General features: G+C 56.7%; 1 protein-coding gene across 4 annotated transcripts in view; it reads left to right on the top strand.

Moving 5' to 3' along the window:
- The first annotated feature begins 3,468 nt into the window (after window positions 1–3,468).
- TEAD3 (TEA domain transcription factor 3) overlaps window positions 3,469–7,250 on the top strand; it is a 62,793-nt gene continuing 59,011 nt past the window's right edge. The window contains exon 1 of one of the 4 annotated variants that reach the window (XM_075909985.1): window positions 3,469–3,659. The gene's annotated coding sequence lies outside the window, so the exon portion shown is untranslated. The remainder of the gene's footprint in view (window positions 3,660–7,250) is intronic. The other 3 variants (XM_075909987.1, XM_075909986.1, XM_075909988.1) reach the window with 3 other exon arrangements.

Genomic DNA, 7,250 nt, shown 5'->3' with positions numbered 1-7,250 from the left:
GCCCCGCCCCTTCTGCCTGAGACCCCCCCTTCTAAAATGATTGCCCACCCCTGCTGTAGAAGCTCCAGAGGTGCTAGGTTCAGTTCCGCTTGTTGGTGTTATACTTGCAGTAGCCTTGGAGCACCCTCCCAACCCTAAAATCAGCCCCCCCTCAGACCTGGAGACCCTGCACTTCAAGCCCTGAACCCCTCATTCCCAACCCCACCCCACAGGCCCAGATGGAGACCTCAGACTCCTGAGCCCCATCCTTGCCACATGAATTTTGTTGTGTGCACCAATGTGACTCACACATCACCTCCATTATTGGTGCACATAACAAAACTCATTCTGCCCAGGCTGGAGAAAATTAGCGAGGGCACTGACTGAGCTTTTGGAACAATCCAGCCAGCCCCAGTGGGAGCTACTGCATGCTGTGTGCTTTCGAAAATTTGGTCTGCTATTGAGTTACCTAAATGGGAGCTGAACCTGGGAAAACCAAGCCCCACTTGCGGGTGCCAGACAGTAGGAAATATGTCCCTAAGCTCTTTGAATTAGGGTTGCCAGGTGTCTGGTTTGGAACTGGACAGTCCAGTATTTGAGCTTTCTGTTCGGGAAACAAATTGAGAAAATAGAAATGAGAAAATAGAAATGTCCGGTATTTTCTAAGTAAGATGTAATATAGATTGTGATGTCATGTCAAGTGTGTCTGATATTTTTGTTGAAACCATCGGGCAACCCTACTTTGCACACCTGAGTCCATAGCGGGACGTTAATTAGACAGTCAATGTGGGGGAGGACAGGGAAGATAACATGAAGACAAGACTAGGTTTCCTGCACTGGTGTAGTGGTAAAAAACATAGACAAACTAATAAGCTGTGTGTTCCCCAGAGGAGAAATGGGTAGGTGGTACAGTATTGTGCAGGGAAGAGTCAGAGCTGGGGGCCAACAGCTAAGTGGGAGCTAATCTGTGCAGAGGTTCATGGGTGCCAGATTTGTTTAATTTTTGGTGGTGCTTAGCATGGATCCAAGCACAGCTGTCTGGTCCAAAAGACGGACGGGGGCAACCACCCTGAGCCCCTTGCTTTGAGGGAACCTGCACGTTGGACTGCCCCACACTTTGGGAGGATGCGGGGTTCAGGGCGGTTTGGAAGGTTACAGCTCCCACACCACTTGGGAGAGAGGGCAGCAGCTAGAAAGGGTCTTGAAGAAGGGGATGTGTGGGGGGTGACACGCAGGTCCTGGGATGGTTGCTCCGGTCCGTCCTATGGATGGGACAGCTCTGAAAATAGAAGCCCCAATACGGTGGAGCTAGGCGGCGTTCCTGAATAGCAGGGGAGCACGCGTACCCTGGGCCCGTAAAACTGAGGCCTGGTTCCAGTCCGCTATGGGCTGCCACATCCTTGTGCAAAGTGGCTGTGAAATGCATGGCTGGGGGTATGCACAGGTGTCCCCCTCCAGGCTCCCACGGGGGGGCGGGGGGGGAGAGCCAGAGCGCAGGAGTTTCACCTTGAAGCCGAAGGGGAAGCCAGCAGAGGGATGTGAAGGGCTGTGGTCAGAGCAAGGTCCCCGGGATGAGCAGCCCCACCCTGAAACCTGGGGAAGGGCGGAGGCTGCAAATCTAACCCCTGGCTCCCAGGCTGCTGCTCGCCCAGGCCGGCTGGCTCCCCCAGGGGGCGCTGCAGAAGGAGGCCGAGCACCGGGCACTGGCGGAGCCGGGGCAGCAGCCAGCCCGTCTCTCTGGCCGGGGCTGGGCGCTGCTCCAGCTCTGACGTCAGCCGCGCAGTCAGAGGCTGTGATTGGGGCGCGCGCGCGCTGTCCTGCTGCAGCCGAGCCCGGCGTGCAGCGCCCCCGGGCAATGGGCCGGCCTGCAGAGTTCCCACCGGGCTGCACCCTGACACGCCCGGGGCCCCCCCAGGCGTGAGAGGGCCCCGGAGCCCAGACTCCTCCTATCCCACCCTCGGGAAGGATCACACCCCCAGCTCCCTTCCAGCAGAGGGGCACCCCACACCCCCAGCTTCCTTCCAGCAGAGGGGCACCCCACACTCCCTGCCTGCTTCCAGCAGAGGGGCACCCCACACTCCCTGCCTGCTTCCAGCAGAGGGGCACCCCACACCCCCTGCCTGCTTCCAGCAGAGGGGCACCCCACACCCCCAGCTTCCTTCCAGCAGAGGGGCACCCCACACGCCCTGCCTGCTTCCAGCAGAGGGGCATCCCAATACCTCAGCTTCCTTTCAGCAGAGGGGCACCCCACACGCCCTGCCTGCTTCCAGCAGAGGGGCACCCCAATACCTCAGCTTCCTTCCAGCAGAGGGGCACCCCACACGCCCTGCCTGCTTCCAGCAGAGGGGCACCCCAATACCTCAGCTTCCTTTCAGCAGAGGGGCACCCCACACTCCCTGCCTGCTTCCAGGAGAGGGGCACCCCACACCCCCAGCTTCCTTCCAGGAGAGGGGCACCCCACACCCCCTGCCTGCTCCCAGGAGAGGGGCACCCCACACCCCCAGCTTCCTTCCAGCAGAGGGGCACCCCACACTCCCTGCCTGCTTCCAGGAGAGGGGCACCCCACAACCCAGCTTCCTTCCAGCAGAGGGGCACCCCACACTCCCTGCCTGCTTCCAGCAGAGGGGCACCCCACACGCCCTGCCTGCTTCCAGCAGAGGGGCACCCCACAACCCAGCTTCCTTCCAGCAGAGGGGCACCCCACACCCCCAGCTTCCTTCCAGCAGAGGGGCACCCCACACTCCCTGCCTGCTTCCAGGAGAGGGGCACCCCACAACCCCAGCTTCCTTCCAGCAGAGGGGCACCCCACACTCCCTGCCTGCTTCCAGGAGAGGGGCACCCCACAACCCCAGCTTCCTTCCAGCAGAGGGGCACCCCACACGCCCTGCCTGCTTCCAGCAGAGGGGCACCCCAATACCTCAGCTTCCTTCTAGCAGAGGGGCACCCCACACGCCCTGCCTGCTTCCAGCAGAGGGGCACCCCACACGCCCAGCTTCCTTCCAGCAGAGGGGCACCCCACACGCCCAGCTTCCTTCCAGCAGAGGGGCACCCCAATACCTCAGCTTCCTTCCAGCAGAGGGGCACCCCACACTCCCTGCCTGCTTCCAGGAGAGGGGCACCCCACACTCCCTGCCTGCTTCTAGGAGAGGGGCACCCCAGAACCCCAGCTTCCTTCCAGCAGAGGGGCACCCCACACCCCAGCTTCCCGAGGAGAGGAATCCCCATGCCTTAGCTGACATTCAGCAGAGGGGAGCCCCAATATCCCAGCCTCTTCTCTCCCGCTGCGGGGACCCCCGTCTCTCAGTCCCCTCGCTTCTGCAGAGGGGCGTCCCAGCCCATCTCCAGCAGAGCTGAATCCCCACAGCCCAGCCCCCTTGCTGGGGCTGGCGGAGCCGGTCGGGGCGGGGGGCTGTCCCGGTGCCTGGCCGGGGGAGGGCCGGCCCGGGGCTGGAGGCCATGTGAAGGGAGGGGGAGGGCGCAGCCCAGCCCAGCTGCCTCCTGATTGACTCCCAACTTTCTGCTCCTCCCTTGCACAAACTTTCCCTTCCCTGCGCCTGGCTCCGTGCGCGGATTCCGGAGCCAGCCGCGCTCCCCGCATTCCTGCTGCCCCTGTCACCCCCACCGGCCCCGGCACCCCCAGCTCGCCCGCGGCCGGCCGAGCGCTCCGGAGCACGGAGCAGGTAAGCGCCCCCCCCCAACCGGGGGTCTTTCTTTGCACGAGGCGGCTGCTAGCCATTCCCCCCGCCCTGGGGCCCATTGCTCCCCGCCAGCTGAGCCCCCTCTGGCTGGGGAGGGGCTCCCCCCGGGGCCCGCTCCCCGCCGCTGATCGCTTTTTTGGGGAGGGGACCCCCCCCCGCGTAGGGCCCACGCTTCCCCCAGCTGATCCTGCTGCGTGGCCAGGGGGTTCCACCAACACCCCAAACCTAGGCTGGCCTGGCCTAAGATTAGCTTGGGGGAACAGCCCCCCCCCCGCAGTCCCTTCCCCGAAACTGCAGCTGCCTTTCCCACTCTGCCTGGGAACTTGAGCTGCTTGGGGGGAGGGGGGACTGGCCTGGGAAGGGATCAGCCCCTTTGGAACACTAGAAAGGATGTGGGGGTGGAACTACCCCAGCCCCTCCCCCCCAGTGGGTTTAAGCCCCCCCTCCCCCGCAGGTTAATGGGCACAAGGGGGTGTGGGTTTTACTTGGGATGGCTGGTTGCAGTCCTTTGGTTGTGCTGCCTTTTCCCTCTGGTTGGTGGATTATTACTTTTGATAATGGCAGGATTCTCTCTCTCTCTACCCCTCACCCCCCAAAAATTATTCAACAGTTTTCAGTTTCAAAACATCCAATCACTCCTTCCAGAGCTGCCTGGGAAGGATCGCTTTTTGCCCTGTGCCCGCCTCTCACTCCAGTGCAAGTTTTGAAGCCAAGGGCCTGTGATAATTTTGAATTTACATTTTTGCTTCTACGAGCTTTGACCGTGTGGTTGCTGTATGTACAATTACAAAGAGGCCTTGTGCACAATGGATAGCATGCATAGGGCCAATACAATATGTTCTATAAACTGCCTCCTTTTCCCTCCAACTCGCTGTGGTAGCTCCCCCAAATATTACTGCTTCCCCTTCTGACTTCAGAGTGCATCATGTATGTCTTTGGCAACTTTATTGTATGTATGCATGCGCAACATATCTATGTCACACATACACTAGAAGATAGAATGCTGGCTGTGTATTACACTCTTTGTACTAGTCGCACAATCGCATCGCTAAGGAGTCCTTAATTAGGTGCATCATTTTCAGCCATGCATCATGTTTACAATATTTTTCATGCTCTTCCTTTTTTGGGGGGAATACCCCCAAACAAAGCAAACTAATTATGTAATTCTTCAAACTAACGTGCGCGTTTGTGTAGGTAGCCCTATGAGCGTCGGTTAACTCTGTGTGTAAACTGGATTGCAGACACAGGGCACTCTGGGTGTCATTTTGGATGTAGGTGTGAAAAATCAGTATTTTGGAGTGCTGGGATTGGGGTGAGGGGGCAGGAGGAAAGTGAAGTGAGATTTGCAGAAACATGGCTATTGGAGGCGCCTAATGTTGCTTGTCAAAAACAACCCCCCCCCACACACACACACAGAAACACACACAAAAAGGGGGGAAAAACCTACCACACAAAATCCAGTTCGGATTGATTAGTTCTGGGCAGCTGACCCAGAGTGCTAATGAATTAACAAACAGGGAAATGGCGAGTGCAGAGGGCAGGGAAGAAAAGTGTGAGGTCCCGGTGGGGTTTCCTTTTGTCTATCATAAATAAGAGCAGTGGTACATAGGTGGCGGGGCTGGGGGCAGGGCTGTGGATGTCCATTCCTCCTCCAGAAAAGATAATCTGGCACTGGTCAGTTTAAATGGGATGTTTTTGAGGCAAGTGGCCACATCCCTATCCCCCATCTTGCTGCCCATCCGTGCGGAAATGTGCGTCATGAGTCAGACTTTTTAATACTGCAACAAGGATCGGCTTCCCAGCTGTTACCCCTGTTTGTGAGAGAGTGTTTGTGAGGCGGCCAGTGTCTGGGGCTCTAAGGAGGCACATCCTAGTGGTGACTGAGGTTCTTTGTAATGGAGGTAGGTGCTGCCTTAGGGGGAGACCTCGTAGCCTGGTTTCCGCCTCTGTAGATAACTGGCCCTGTCTCTGTAGGGACGTACTGCCGGTCGAGCAGGCCCAGACACGCCGGCACTTGTACCATGTAGGGAATGCCTCTCTAGAAAGGAAAGCTGGGTCACACGTTTTCTGCTGAGTGATATCCGAGTGTCCCCCACCTCCCATTGTAGTCTGAAGTGGCCGTTTAAAGGCGGTTCTATTGTTTCTCCCCCTGTACAAACCCTTCACTCTTCTCTCCATGTACTCGAGAGAAATTTGTGTGGGTAACGGGGGTAGGCAGGAATCATGACCTCCATTTTACAGATGGGGAAAGAGAGGCACAGAAGGGGGAAGTCACTTCCCCCAGGTCACAGAACACGTCATGACTGCCATGACTTGGACCCAGGTCAGACTCCTGGGCCTGACCCTGGCCCTTAACCACACACCAGTTTGTCCTTTCTTAGCTATTAAAATGGATAAATACTAATAAACAATTATGAAGATAGCCTTCTGCAGGGTCTCCAGTACACTCAATGCTCCGTAACCCTACTCCGCTGCTAGAATTTAACTCTCCCCTAGAAGAATCAGTAGCGCAGAGTAAGGATGTCAGTGGTCACCCGTACCAGATGATGCTTACCGGTTACTGGTTAACCCTTGGCCCCCCGCCTGCTGCTGTTTAAGTGGTTAACTGATTAAAGGGGATTTTACATCCCTAGTATAGAGAAGATATATTATATGTAAATAGTCACACAATATCATTTAAATACTAAGTAAAGATAAGAAAGGGTGTGCAAGTATATATATCTTGTATTTATAATATAATCTCTAACCGCTAAGGGCAGGTGTCATTCAGCCTGGCAGTTTTCATATCAAAATGCTTTCAAGGAAACCACCTTCTTGTAGCATTGCTCTTCATGCTAAAGAAGCTCTGGATAGGAACTGGACCTTGTCGAGAAGGCTGATCAGATCATAAAGGAGAGCAGGGTTTGGCCGGGCCTTTTTGTAGATGTACTTAGGTTTGGGGGGAATTATTTCAGGGCCTTGGCATATAGGGATTCAGATCCTTTGGCCTCCCTGTGTTCTAACTGATTCCAGCCTAGCTGACAAGGAGGGAGCGACAACTTGCCTCCATCTGATGGCAATCGGGTGGCCTTAGTGAAATGAGTTTGATGAGTCTCAGTTGCTAGCGGGACAAAGTCCATCGGGACAGCTGGCAGCGAATGGCGCTTGCCGTTGCAGCAGTGAGCCCGAGGACTTGCTGTGCCATGGAGACTGGAATATTTGCTCTTGGCCACGAGGGTCTTTGCAGCTCAGGATTTGTGTGTGCATGCCCCTGCTGTACCTGCCTTGTGGAGAGAGCACTCTGTTTGCCAGGGCTGTCAGGCTGGCATAGAACAGCCCTTTAATAAAAACAGCTCTTACACAAGTGGGGAGTGGAGGGGGGAGGGCTAATTGCCTTGTCTGTCCTGGGTATTTCCCGTGCACCAATCACTAGGCCCTGCCAGTCTGGCTGTGGTCCTCCAGGCCACGTGCAGGGTTGCTTGCAAATACCTGGCATTTTTTTGTGGAAATATTGAGTGTCTGTGACTGGCTGAGTGTGCAGGGGGAAAGAGGAGGGGTTTGGCCCAGGTGAGGAAGCGTGGGTGGAGAAGGTGG

The sequence above is a fragment of the Pelodiscus sinensis genome, chromosome 27 (assembly GCF_049634645.1).
Source record: "Pelodiscus sinensis isolate JC-2024 chromosome 27, ASM4963464v1, whole genome shotgun sequence".
Classification (NCBI taxonomy): Eukaryota; Metazoa; Chordata; order Testudines; family Trionychidae; genus Pelodiscus; species Pelodiscus sinensis.
The sequence above is the reverse complement of the archived record's forward strand: the minus strand, read 5'-3'. Positions and strand labels throughout refer to the sequence as shown.